Source organism: Herpailurus yagouaroundi, unplaced genomic scaffold (genome assembly GCF_014898765.1).
Source record: "Herpailurus yagouaroundi ecotype Mexico unplaced genomic scaffold, PumYag 139, whole genome shotgun sequence".
Lineage (NCBI taxonomy): Eukaryota > Metazoa > Chordata > Mammalia > Carnivora > Felidae > Herpailurus > Herpailurus yagouaroundi.
In genome coordinates, this window is record NW_024412394.1 from 45,206,844 (window position 1) to 45,221,342 (window position 14,499).

Consider the following 14,499-nt stretch of genomic DNA (forward strand, 5'->3'; position numbering starts at 1 on the left):
TTAGATAGACACCCCTGCACACAGGCACACACTCCGGGAGGGAACATGGGGGGAAAAAGTTTAACTTTGGTTTTGAAAAAAAAAAAAAAGAAAAGAAAAAAAAGGCAGTATATCATTCCTACATAGACAGAAATTATTTTCCCGGCTGTTGTTCTGTAAGGAACAGGACTGTTAGAAATCAATGAAAGTGTAGGCAAGATGGATTTTTATTTGGATTAGTTTTTTAAAGCTGTACGATACTCCAACGTCTTCCTTATTCAGCCCTAATGAACTGCCAAACTGAAGAGTGAAACTTCCACCATCACAACAGAGCACATTCCTTTTCTTCTCAATTATCTTTTGGTCAAAAGGGCTTCCCCTTCTCAGAAGGCTTTGAGTGCATGGCTAATGGTAGGTTTATTTGTATGTGTTTCTTGATCAAGTGATCCATGCAACGTAAATGCATTTTTTATCACCTATGCACGAAGCTCACTTACCCAAATGGAACTCAGGTCAACACAAGAGACGTATTTGCCACAAAAATTGTGCATAGGGTGTCTCATTGCTCACCACTGCTCTTTCCATCAGAGTTGCAAAATATGTCTCCTTCTCATCTGGTGGCAGGCTCCATATGTACCATATGAAAAAGGAGTTAATAAAATGCACGTTGGAAATATAAAACAAGGTCAGGGGCGACAGTTTGGCTGAAGGCCTTTTTTAAGTGTGGAAAACAAAAGAACAAGATTGTTTTAGCAGTTGCAGCTGTCGGGAGAGGCAGCTTCGGTTGGGGAGTGACAGCCGAAGTCCTTGCTACCTGTTTCATGTGTCCATCAGAATCTCTGTTCTCTCCTAACCCAAATACTCTGCACCATACATGCCCTGAGTTTGGGAAAGTCCAACAGGATCAAAGAAGAGAAAAATCCCCATTTTGCTTCTGAAGGGAGTTCTGAGGAGTGAAGGGATGAAGGGGTGGGAGGCATGGGGTCAGGCCAAGGGTAGGGAGACTGCGTGTGATAAAACCCCCACGGTTCTGTGTTCCCCCTTAGAGCCAGCAGTGGTGAGCAGGGTCACTGTGTGCACCACGAAAGCCACCCGGCTCGGATGCAAGTCAGCGGTAGGTTTTCAAAAAATAAGTACTTAAGATTCTGTGGTCGGATCCATCCAATGCCAACCAAGCCAGAGGAAAGAAAACAACATTGTCAGTCAAGCAGTTGCTTGTTCCCCAAGACCTCAAACACAACACTTGACAGATTTGTTTTCTTAATGAATTGACTGGTTACTTTGGCATCACTTAAGAGCCATGAGGAAAACAGTGAAACGCAATTGTAAGAACTTTATCATTTTGAAATGAAGATAAAAGAGAAAACACTTAATAATTATGTCACAGGAAAAAGATATTAGCCAACAAAACGCATTAATATGTGAACATAAATAAGTTATCAGAGTAGCTGCGACCCAGTAAAAGAGAAGACTTTATAGTCTTGACAAAGAATGAGAAAACTAGGTCATCCCAACAGGACAAGCCAGACTCCCCAAAAGGGACAGATACTATGGTAGGGGCAGGGGAGCAGTTGGGACCCTGAACACATAGATGGGCAAAAAAGAGAATTATTCCCCACCCCAGTCATTAATTCTATTTTTGGTCCCCTTCTGCAAATGTGAAAAGAGAACAAGCCCAGATTCAATAACACAATGTGTTCAAAGAACTTGACCTAGTGCCTGGGCAAATAGTAAGTCAACCAAGGTTAGAATGTGACCTTACTCTTCCCTTTCCTGACTCCAGCCATCCCTAGAAACACCTTGGCCTAAGTAAACCATCACTCAGCAGGGTGCATTTTAAATCAAATTACTGTTATATTAGGAAAATCTTACCTCTTAATAGGATTTACCTATACTACAAAGAGTGAAAGAATCTAAGCCAATGGGCCCAGAAATTCCACATATATCAGACTTTAGAGAAAAACGGAAAGAACCTTCCACCTTACCTTCTATCTTCCTTCCAAATCAACCTTCTTGGTTGATAGATTACTTGTTTTAGCAAAACATATTCATACCCAAAACACTTCCCCTAGATACTCCTCACTACTGTGTGTTCTCAGATAGCAGCAATATCACTCAAGAGCTCCTTACAAATGCAGACACCCACCCCTCTTTACCCAGCTGGTGAGTCAGATTCTGCAAGGGTTCTTGGGTCATCACTATGCACATTAGTGTTGGGGGATTTTTTTTAATACTAATACTGGAACCAAATCCTAGGCCAATTATGTCACAATCTCTGGAGTTGAAAGCCAGGTCTCGAGACTTTTTAAGCTTCTCCAGATGATTCTAATGTGCAGCCAAGTTTCAGAGCCACTGCTCAAGTTCCATTAGCAAAAATAAACCTTAAAAAAGAGGAAAATATTTAAACAAGAAATATAGGGTAGACAGGACAACCCTTGAAATAGACCCACTGAAAAAAGAAGTTTTCAAATCTATGCTTAAAGACATCTACACTTCTAAAATCCTAGTCATAAAAGAAGAACTGGCAAACATCTTCATAGTTCAACTTTGGCCCTTTTACACCTCCTGGGTAACAAGGTACCCGGGTGGGCAGAACATTTATTGACATAAGTCACCGTGTTTATTGATGCTGCTCATTTTCCACTGATTTTAGAACCCTGCAGGGGAGGTGTTGTGACTTTGAAAAGGCTGTTGTTTTTTTTCTTTAATAATCAAATAGTTTTACTTAAAGGTTTATGTAACATGCTATACTATTAAACAGTAAATAAAAACTACTGATAAATCCTGGGTCCCCCACAGGTAGTTTGGCACATCCTTAATTATCTGGTTTATGAGCAAATTGCCAGCCTTGCTTTGGTTTTCAGCTTGTTAGATGTATGTGTGTGCATAGGCTTCTTACCTGGCAGCCTCTCAGGGGATTCAGCCTTTAAATGATGTTGCCAGAATGTGTTGCATGGGGGGAGGGGGAAGGAGGCGTTGTCGTAAGTCAAAGGGCTCAACTTTTGAGCTGGAGTTTTGCTCTTTTGTTTTTGTTTACAGTGAAGACTTAATTTGATGATTAAAAAAAAAAAATTAGGGCACACTCATAGCCCATGGGCCTGGAAAAAGTTACTGATGAGAGCCGACTGCATCAAAATAAATGTATTTATTATACTAATGGTTTTTGTTAAAGTTTTTGAAATGCCTCTCTCACAGCACCCCTTCTGTGCTCCATTTTACTCCTGCTGGATCATCATTGCTTTCTAGAGATTAGACCTCCTAAAAGGGAAATTCTTCTCTATGCCCACACCATTCAAACTTGAGCTAAATAACATTCTTCAATGGCAGTAGATGACTTTTGTTCATATTTTTATTGTTTTACAAATGTCTGCACTCAGTGAGTCTCCCAAGTGTTTACAATCATCTCTAATCCCCAAACTCCATGAAATAAATGTTTTTCTTCCAGGCTTTGGAGGCCCAGAGTATCCTGAGGACTCTGCCCGATGGGCTCCCCCTGGCGGCTGCACCACACCTCTCCTCTGCCCATCTCATGGGAGGATCCCTCTTTGGATTCACTGAACACATCAGAAACAAGGAGTGTGAGGCAGACAAGAGGAGGAAAACCACTGGGCTGTCCAGCCTCTTTGGGAGTCAGTCCTTGTTATAAAATGTCAAGAATTAGCTTCCTCAATATGAGAGATCCCATCTTTTTTTTTTAATTTTTTTTAATGTTTATTTATTTTTGAGACAGACAGAGACAGAGCAAGAACGGGGGAGGGTCAGAGAGAGAGACACACACACAGAATCTGAAGCAGGCTCCAGGCTCTGGGCTGTCAGCACAGAGACCGACACGGGGCTCAAACTCACGGACTGTGAGATCATGACCTGAGCCGAAGTCAGATACTCAACCGACTGAGCCACCCAGGCACCCCGATCCCATCTTTTGTGAGTCAAGTTCCGGGTCTTAGCACGCTTTCCTGCCCAGACACCAGAGCACACATGGTACGATGCCCCCTTTTTCCCAAGCCACAGGTTCAGGCTGTTTGGAGTAGGTATACCCAGTATTACAAACCATTGCAAACTCCTACACCCGGTATTGATTAGACAATGTCTGGAGTTGGCAAACATTATTAATATATAGAATGCTCTAGAGATTGATTGCTCCACTTTCATTTTTCATCTTCCTGCGGGCCGGCTATAGGAGAAAGCCCTGCAGCTGTTCCGAATCCCATTGCCAGAAGCACATTATAGCTTGTTTTGATATTTCACCAGCAAGTTCTGGGCCTCATACAAGCACAAGCCAATGAGAACATCCCAAGTTCCAACTAGAGGCCAAGACACAATCACCCTGTCAGGTGTTGTTAGTAAGTCGGGATCATAAAAGATAATAAACTCTCTCCCATCTTTGATGACGGCACACCAAGATCAAACACTTTCCATACCAGAGCACAAAGCCCCTAGGACCAGTTTTCCCTGACAGATGTTCATCTGCTATCTTGGTATTGACGTGTTACTTAACTTATTGATCCACAGGGGGAAGGAAACACAAAGACTCTAGGAATCTGGGATTGTGCAAGCTGCCTTCCAAGGCTGTGAGCTCTAGAAATAAAGTGGAGACTTGATGTCATGTTTTAGGAGCTGTTTGAATATTGCCCTTTTATTGTTTTTTTTTCCCCAATGTTTAAACAAACAAAAAAAAATAGGTCAAAGACAAAGGAGTTGGGCAAAAATAAAAGCCCACAACTACCCTTTTATTGTTTTTGTCTTTTATTCAATGAACAATATACTTAGCAATGACCAACATTGTTTATTATTCTTTATTAAGTTGGTGATGCTCACCTGGTGCCCTCAATCCCATGTACTCAAAAGCCTGGCTCACCACAGACTTCACAGGATGATGAAGAATGGGGTACACTAAAGTTCATAGTGAAATGCTACATCACTCAGCCTTTCTCTTCTAATCCATTGGGCACATGACCTCCAGACTGCTCACCCTAAAGCAGCAGACCTCTAACTGCATGTCTCTAGGTTGACAGATTCTTGGCAGGTGGCCCTGCCTGCAAAAGGGAGGACACATGCCAACTGGCATTCAAGGCACTTTTTGGGCACTCCCAACCAGCCTTACCAGTGCCCCAACCCAACCAGATTAACTACTCATTCTTCTTTTGGACCTCTTTGGACTTTGCTCATGAAGTCCTTGCCCATCTCAACAAATAAAAATTCTCGAAATATCAGGCAAAGTCAATCTCTCCTTCCTCTGATTACTTCCAGCCTTCTATCTGTATTTCCTGAGAGGCTAACGTTTATATGATTCTCTCTCTGGGCTTTAAGTAAAGAAATTTCAGTAAGCAACCAAATATTATGCATCTTTTTGCCTTACTCGCCCCTTCTCTTTATTTAACAAATGATTGATAACTACTGTTCAGTGAATGAATGAATGAAATATCCTGCTCATTTAGGAATCCCCTGTCTCAGAGCCTTTCATGATCTTGTGTGGGCTAAGAACAAAATTCAAACCCCTTGGAATTCCCTCCAGATTTGGCCCCTACACATATTCAGAATTTATCCTAAACTGCCCAGACTGGTGGGCAAACCAGTCCACTTACTGCCTCCGGCCACATTCTACCAGCAGCCTGGACTGTCCTCCCCACTCCCCTTCCCACACATCTCCTTTTGGTTAAGGACTCAGGCACACCCAACCCCTTTCTTCTCCATGCAGCTTTCACCAGCACCCCTGACCTTCAGAGATCTCTGAAGTCATACAACAGCTCTTATCTCACACATTAGTTAACTAGTCCTTGAAAAGCTTCACTGCCATCATCAGCCAGTACTGGAAATTTTCATTTCTTAAATTTTTCCACTATGAATTATATTCTCTTCATCTTTAATCTCACCACAGCCCGCAACATCATATCATGCCTTGTTCATAATCGAATATTTTATCACTTTACTTTGAAATACACTAAAGCAAAGCGGTTGAATGGTACATTAAATCAAGTCAAAGATCATTCCAAATCAAATGATTTCCCAGTAATGAATAATCAGTACTTCTCTTTTCTGATCTACATAGAAGAGTGGTTTTCGAAATTTAACCATGACTCATTGTAAGAAATCACAACCTCTCAATTCAATATTTACCTATCCTTTGCATGATACAATCTAATATTTCTTTTTATTTCATTTAATTTTTTAAAAAGTACTGATCATGGCTCACTAATGATTTTGTGACCGACAAATGGGACAAAACCAACTAATGAGCCAGTGTTGAAAAACATTAATATACAGGTTCCTAAACATTTCTAGCTATTGTATGTCCCTAAGATCTTACAAGGATAGAGAAGTCTAGATTCTTTTTCCTGTCCTAAATGAATACTCAAAGTCCATGACTACATGATAAAATAACAGCAAGGCAATTCAGTGGCCTCCACGGTGATGTGAAAAAGGAAGTCCCAAGGTGAAGTGAAATGGCCATAGGTGGTCCAATTGATCACTGAATCCAAAGCTATGCCACACATCTAGAAAATTTATTGCTTCCCATTGTCTTTAACTCATTGCTTAGGCAGTGAAAGCATAATGATGGTGTGACTGAGGGCTAGGGGCAATCATTTTTCCTCTATTTTATATCACACCAAATCTCTTGCCTCTCTATTTCTTGCAAATCTGCATCACTGGTCACTTGCAAAGAATTGTTTTCAACTTACCAAAGACAGTACTTCTCTTGTTGCTTTCTCTTAGCAGTGGTTCTAGTCAGGTATGATTTTGCCCCAGAGAACATTTGGCAATGTGTGGAGACATATTTTAGTTGTCACAACTGGAACAGAAGGATAGAATGCTACTGGAGTCTAGTGGGTAGAGGCCAAGGATGCTGGTAAACATCCTTCGCTGTACAAGACAGCTCTCCCCAACCCCACCAATACACACATGCCACAAAGAATCATACAGGGGTGCCAGGGTGGCTCAGGTGGTTAAGCGTCCACCTCTTGAGGTCATGATCTCACAGTCCTGAGATCAAGCCCCATGCCAGGCTCTGTGCTGGGTGTAGAGACTGCTTGGGATTCTCTCTCTCACTCTCACTCTGCCCTTCCCCACTCAAAAACTTAAAAAAAAAAAAAAAGGAATAATCTAGCCCAAATGTCAATAGTGCCATTGTTGAGAAGCCCTGCTCTTAACATCTTTACACATCTTTTCTTTATTAATTAAGTCTATACAATATTAAAGTCCAACTCTGCGCACAAAAAATGGAGGAAAGCCACAACTACTATGCAGAGATCTTGCTCCACATCATCTCTGCCTGTGGAATTTCAAATTAGACTCTATCAGGAAAGCTGAGAACTGCCTCTGAAAGGTTCCCATAATCTCCAATCAACCGTACTTACAGAGGGCAAACAAACTCACAGCTTCACAACTGGCATCATCCAAATTTTGGGACTCCCAGATGTCAACTTAACAGTGGGGCATGGCTGCAGCCACCAGAAACTAATCAGGGAAGTGCAGATGCTCTTCCAACATCTGTAAGAAATGTAATATTTGGATCTCTAATTCAAAACATATCACGACGCCAAAAACATACCCCCTTTAAAGTGTTCCTTGCTGCAAAGCCCTTGTGTAATTTTTCATTTTCACTATGTAAAGGTGTTGCCAGCTGCTTAGGTGTCCTCTAACCCTTCGGTCACCCAAAGAAACCAATAATGTATTTGTACACTGGGTGTCTCAGCTAGCACCCAAACTGTGATCTCTTCAGACTCAGGGGTGTGTGGAGGGCTGGAACATCAAGTTCTCAATGGTGCTTTCTACATGACAGACCAAGACACTTCCTCAACAAGAATTCCAGAATTCCTGTCATAGCTTACCAAACAATTTTCTTACTGCCAGTCTCTCTATTCTAATTCATATCCAACCACCAGATTGATTCCTCTACACTATTTTAGCATGTGAATTCTTTTTTTTTTTTAATTTTTTTTCAACGTTTATTTATTTTTGGGATAGAGAGAGACAGAGCATGAACGGGGGAGGGGCAGAGAGAGAGGGAGACACAGCATCGGAAACAGGCTCCAGGCTCCGAGCCATCAGCCCAGAGCCTGACGCCGGGGCTCGAACTCATGGACCGCGAGATCGTGACCTGGCTGAAGTCGGACGCTTAACCGACTGCGCCACCCAGGCGCCCCAGCATGTGAATTCTTTAATGAACACTTGCTATGACTTTCTTCTTTTCACAGGAGGGCTCCAAACATCTTAGTATTTGATGTTTTTCCCTACCTGGACTCTACTATCATCTCCAAACTCACCTTGTGTGGTACACCCTCTCACTTAACTTTCCTTCCGGTCTGACTAGGTCTGCCCAAGCTTATTTTGGATCTTGGCCTCCATGCATACTGTTTTCCATACCTAGAAAGCCTCTGGTGTCAATCAGAGTCCCAGCAGGTGGCAGGATGATGGCACTCAAAAGCCTTGGCAAATGAAAGCACTCTTTACAGAAGTGTGGTAGTGTTTAGGGGATCACAGCAAGGAAGATCTGTAGACCCCCCTCTACTTGTACAACAAGAGGAGAGAATAGGGGGACCTGGAATAGGGGCTGCCTAGACAAGAGCTGTGGACCTTGCAGCTGCTGCCAAAATCACAACCAAGCAGGGAGAAACCAGAGAAAGGACTGTTCCAGCCTCTCCACTCACCTGCTGTTGCCTACCATTGGTCGAACCAACAGGAAGTTAGAGTGCAGGGAGCCTATAATACAGTCCATGGAAGAAAGCCCTCCAAGACTCAGAGCAGGGCAGAAAATAAGTGTGTGTGTGTGTGTGTGTGTGTGTGTGTGTGTGTGTGTGCGCGTGTGCGCGCGCGCGCGCATGCGCAGAACAAACATATAAAACTTTCTTCTATTAACCAAATTGCCACCTTCACATTTTAGCTCTCTTCTCCCTCTGAGCTCCTTTAAAAGGCACTGAGGTGGCCCTCATTTAATATCACAATTTGTTCTATTACTGCTTCATTGTTACTCAATATATTCTGTTCTACATCTTTTGTCCCTGGTTGCAACTGGGCACAAATAGAGAGGGAAAAGACTACTTTCTATGGCTTTGCTTCCCCCTATGGCTAAACCAGTGCTGTGAACACTGAGATGCTCAACAATTATGCACTGAATGAGTAGGGGGGATAAGTAAGAGTTAGGAGGGAAGTTCTTTAGTGGATGCTGGAAAATAATTACTCATTGTCCAAAATTATATATGGAAGACAAAATAAAGTTCTATATTCTGTCAGAGAAGGTGCCAACCTCTCTGAGGCATACCTCCCCCATTTCCCTTTTGCCTTCAAAGCTAATTCACTTCAAAAATAAAGCTAACAATTCTCAAAAATAAAGCAGGGATGTGGTCAGAGCTAATGAAGTCCTGTGCCTCTTCTTGCCCATTTCAACTCCTGCCCAATGGAAAATACAATGTCTTCTAGCACAAGGAAATCACTGAGGTTTGAGTTATAATGATGCAGAAAGTAAAAAAACAAGTGTAAAAGAGGTACATTTAGAGTCCAAGGAATTAAATAATAAAAATCATGTGGCTATGAAAATAAGCAGTAAGCTATTAAAAGAGTCCAATTTCTTTTTTTTTTTTAATTTTTTTTCAATGTTTATTTATTTGGGACAGAGAGAGACAGCATGAACGGGGGAGGGGCAGAGAGAGAGGGAGACACAGAATCGGAAACAGGCTCCAGGCTCTGAGCCATCAGCCCAGAGCCTGACCGGGGCTCGAACTCACGGACCGCGAGATCGTGACCTGGCTGAAGTCGGATGCTTAACCGACTGCGCCACCCAGGCGCCCCAAGAGTCCAATTTCTTTTGATAGCTGTAGGGTCTTCCAATTGTCTTCAAAGCCTGCCTAATTTTCTTTATTTTGAAAAGGATTCTTTATTTTGATACCAGTTGACTCTCTGCAATACTCAGAAAATCAGAAATTTTTGTTTTATTAACAGTGCAGTTTGAAGAAATTTGAGTAGAAATACATGTGGCATTCTATAGTAAAGTGCTTTTCAGGAAAGATTTAGCAGATTCCATGTAATAGCATAGAACAAAGTCTATTACTCAATAGATTTTAAATAAGTAAGTTCCTTAATAAGGTTTGCATTTTGGCTGGGTGAATAGTGGAGAAAATATCACTGAAAACTTTCAATGGGAAAGTATTTGCATAGTCAGGGAATCAGAAAACAGAGCTGAGAGAAACAGATTATCAACACTATTGTTAGCTAATTTCCTGTAATAATATATCTTGGGCGATTGAGTGTTTGATGGAGAAAGGCCATACCCAGAAAGAGAACATGAAGAAATGGAGTGCTCACTGACACCTGGGGTAGGCAGAGTAAAGGACTTGAGGTGGGGGGAACAGCTGAGAAGCTGAGAGTGAGAAGGGACAGGGGTGAGAGCAAAAGGGAGGATTCTCCAACTGGGCAACCTCATGGGTTTTTTTTTCAGGTTTATTTATTTATTTTGAAAGAGAAAGTGTGTGTGCATGCATGAGGTGGGGGGATGGGGAGGAAGTGGCAAAGAGAAAGGGAGGGAGAGAACCCCAAGCAGGCTCCACAACTGTCAACATGGAGCTTCAACGACATGGACTCAATCCCATGCCGCTGAGATCATGACCTGAACTGAAACCATGAGTCAGAGGCTCAACCTACTGAGCTACCCAGGAGCCCCACAGGGCATCTTGAACAAGTCCTCCCAGCTTAACACTTTTTTTTTAAGTTTATTTATTTATTTTGAGAGAGAGAGAGAGAGAGAGAAAGAAAGTGGGGGGGGGGGAGAGGAACAGAGAGAGAGAGAAAATCCCAAGCAGTCTCTGCACCCTGTCAGCACAGAGCCCAGCAACACAGGGTTCCATCCCAGGACCCCCAGATCACAACCTGAACCCACATCAAGAGTTGGATACTCAAAACGACTGAGCCACCCAGGTGCCCTAGCTCAATACTCTGATTTCTGAAAACAATCCTTTGATTGTCAACGGATTATAATTTTTCTTTGGAAACTAGTGGCTTTTAAATAATTTGCTTAAACTTTTTATTCACAAGGTTGTAAAAGGCAGAAATGTTAAAAAAAAAATTTTTTAACCTAAGATAGGTGTTTAGGTGCCAGCCAGAGAGCAAAGAGCTTAACCTCAGAACAAACAAAGAGATCAATGAAGAAAGTCAGTTCATTTCTATTTGGATAGCACTGATTTTCACCAGAGTCCAAGCTTTCAACAAACATGTAATAGTGGAGAAGAAAGCCCAAGATTTCCTTCTGTCATTCTGATGCAGCCACCTTCAACTCAACCCAGTCCCTCATGGGTGCGAGTGCAAATAAATGTTCAATGAGAAAGAACTTTTCACCAATTTGGTCAGCTAAGATTTTCCATTAGTATGATTTTTGAAGCAAATTTTAATAAAATATGTAAATATATTTTATAAATAATTTATTTTTAATAAATAAAAAATTATTATATAAATAAAAAATAAGTATTATATATATATATATCTTAGAATTCTCTGAATTTGGAAAAAAGTGTTTTATTTGCTTCGGAATTTTTCTGATGCTGGCACAAAAACAGACATATAGACCAATGGAATAGAATAGAAACCCCAGAACTAGACCCACAAACATATGGCCAACTCATCTTTGACAAAGCAGGAAAGAACATCCAATGGAAAAAAGACAGTCTCTTTAACAAATGGTGCTGGGAGAACTGGACAGCAACATGCAGAAGGTTGAAACTAGACCACTTTCTCACACCATTCACAAAAATAAACTCAAAATGGATAAAGGACCTGAATGTGAGACAGGAAACCATCAAAACCCTAGAGGAGAAAGCAGGAAAAGACCTCTCTGACCTCAGCCGTAGCAATCTCTTACTCGACACATTCCCAAAGGCAAGGGAATTAAAAGCAAAAGTGAATTACTGGGACCTTATGAAGATAAAAAGCTTCTGCACAGCAAAGGAAACAACCAACAAAACTAAAAGGCAACCAACGGAATGGGAAAAGATATTTGCAAATGACATATCGGACAAAGGGCTAGTATCCAAAATCTATAAAGAGCTCACCAAACTCCACACCCGAAAAGCAAATAACCCAGTGAAGAAATGGGCAGAAAACATGAATAGACACTTCTCTAAAGAAGACATCCGGATGGCCAACAGGCACATGAAAAGATGTTCAGCGTCGCTCCTTATCAGGGAAATACAAATCAAAACCACACTCAGGTATCACCTCACGCCAGTCAGAGTGGCCAAAATGAACAAATCAGGAGACTCTAGATGCTGGAGAGGATGTGGAGAAACGGGAACCCTCTTGCACTGTTGGTGGGAATGCAAATTGGTGCAGCCGCTCTGGAAAGCAGTGTGGAGGTTCCTCAGAAAATTAAAAATAGACCTACCCTATGACCCAGCAATAGCACTGCTAGGAATTTATCCAAGGGACACAGGAGTACTGATGCATAGGGGCACTTGTACCCCAATGTTCATAGCAGCACTCTCAACAATAGCCAAATTATGGAAAGAGCCTAAATGTCCATCAACTGATGAATGGATAAAGAAATTGTGGTTTATATACACAATGGAATACTACGTGGCAATGAGAAAAAATGAAATATGGCCTTTTGTAGCAACGTGGATGGAACTGGAGAGTGTGATGCTAAGTGAAATAAGCCATACAGAGAAAGACAGATACCATATGGTTTCACTCTTATGTGGATCCTGAGAAACTTAACAGGAACCCATGGGGGAGGGGAAGGAAAAAAAAAAAAAAGAGGTTAGAGTGGGAGAGAGCCAAAGCATAAGAGACTGTTGAGAACTGAGAGCAAACTGAGGGTTGATGGGGGGTGGGAGGGAGGAGAGGGTGGGTGATGGGTATTGAGGAGGGCACCTTTTGGGATGAGCACTGGGTGTTGTATGGAAACCAATTTGACAATAAATTTCATATATAAATAAAAAAAAAAGGAATTTTTCTGATGCTTTCTGGATCTCACTGAAAAATTTTTTAAAACTATTTGTAAGTTTCCAAACCTGGCACTGTATGCAGAGTGATCCTGAATAAAGAACAGTCATGGGCTTACGTAAACCTATTTGTTTTGGAAATAAATGAAGGGCACATTTATAAATACAGAGTGTCTTCAAAATGTGATTCTTAGTTCTCTACAAAAATTCTTCTTAGAACCACAGGCCTTTCTATTGAACTACAAGTCCAGGAAAGTCACACTGTTGGGTCTGACTGCTCGGCCCTGCCCCCTTCCAAGTCACAGAAGACAAAAGGATCTTGTTCCGTGACAACAGCCTGCATCCACCCTCAGGACTGTGTTGATAGTAAAAAATAAATAAATAAATAATGTTTACTGAGCTGTCTTGGTGTTACAATAGAATTCACCCACATTTTCTCACCTAACCTCATGGTAATCCTGACAGGTGGATTTTATCCCCACTTTTACAGATTAACAAAGAAAGACTAGGCATAGCATAGAGTCAGAATTTGAAAGCAGATTCTCAACTTTAGTCTTCTCTGGACTCCCCCATAATATGTTTTCTATACTCATCCCCTGCCCCTAAAGTTCAGATTATTCTAATCTCCCATTTAATTGAGCAAAAGATGACGTTTAAACCTTTTTTTCCCCTTATCTATGTCATTCTATACTCCTCTTCCCAGACACTAACCATACTTAATTGTGGGCTGAACCAGTGGTAATCCCAGACCTCCAGCCTCCTCCTTCAAAACCTCCTGATAGAAAAATCAACTTCTAAAGAGCATATTCCTTGGTATTCTAAGTCCCCAGAGCTTCCTTCCGTGACACAGAAGTATATGGGAGTACAAGGAATTGTTACCTTTCATGGGTAACTTGAGTCTCCAAGTTTCTTCCTGGAATTTTAGAAAGCCAGTGAATTTTGAAAGCCTAAAATAGAAAGGAGTGCCTGAGTTGGGGAAGATGGAAAAGAAAAGCCGGGGGCTATGCATGTATCTGCTGTTCAACCCACTCACTATAGAAATTACAATTCTCTCTCTTCCTTCCCCGCTTCCCCCCCCATACCCCTCTCCTCCACCCCTTCCCCCTTTTTCCCTCCCCCTTCCCCTGCTCCCCTCTCCTTCACCCCTTCAGCCTTCTCCCCTCCCCTGTCCCAGCTCTCCTCCCCCTCCCCTCTGCTCCACCCCCCCCCCACACACAAATTGCAAGATATGTTCCATCATGAGTTCTCCCAGCCCAGAGCAAAGCAAATCAAGCAGAACCATATAATTTACTGCACCAAACTGGAATTACCCCCACCCACTTAAAAAATCTGGCTTCATTTCAGGGTAACAGCAGCCCAGCTCTGGCAGGGCTCAGTCAACGTGGGTGATCTGTGACATGTGGCAGAAATATAGAACTCATCAGATTTAATAAACCAAAGTTCCACACACGACTGGAGGCCTCTCTCAACAAAGGCCTGGAGGAGTTACTGCAGGCAGTCCCCAGGCTTCCTGGGGAAACAACCCCCTCCGAGTCCAAAGCTCCCTCTTCACTCAGAAGTAGGGAAAGACCAACGGGCTGTCCCCAGCAGACAT

General features: G+C 42.1%; 1 long non-coding RNA gene across 1 annotated transcript; it reads right to left on the minus strand.

The window, feature by feature from the left end:
• Positions 1 to 6,330: 6,330 nt before the first annotated feature.
• Positions 6,331 to 13,855, minus strand: LOC121029149 (uncharacterized). The gene is made up of 3 exons (XR_005789616.1): positions 13,785 to 13,855; positions 7,335 to 7,467; positions 6,331 to 6,769 (listed from the first exon to the last, which is right to left on the minus strand). It is a non-coding gene; the product is annotated as an uncharacterized LOC121029149 (long non-coding RNA).
• Positions 13,856 to 14,499: the final 644 nt, after the last annotated feature.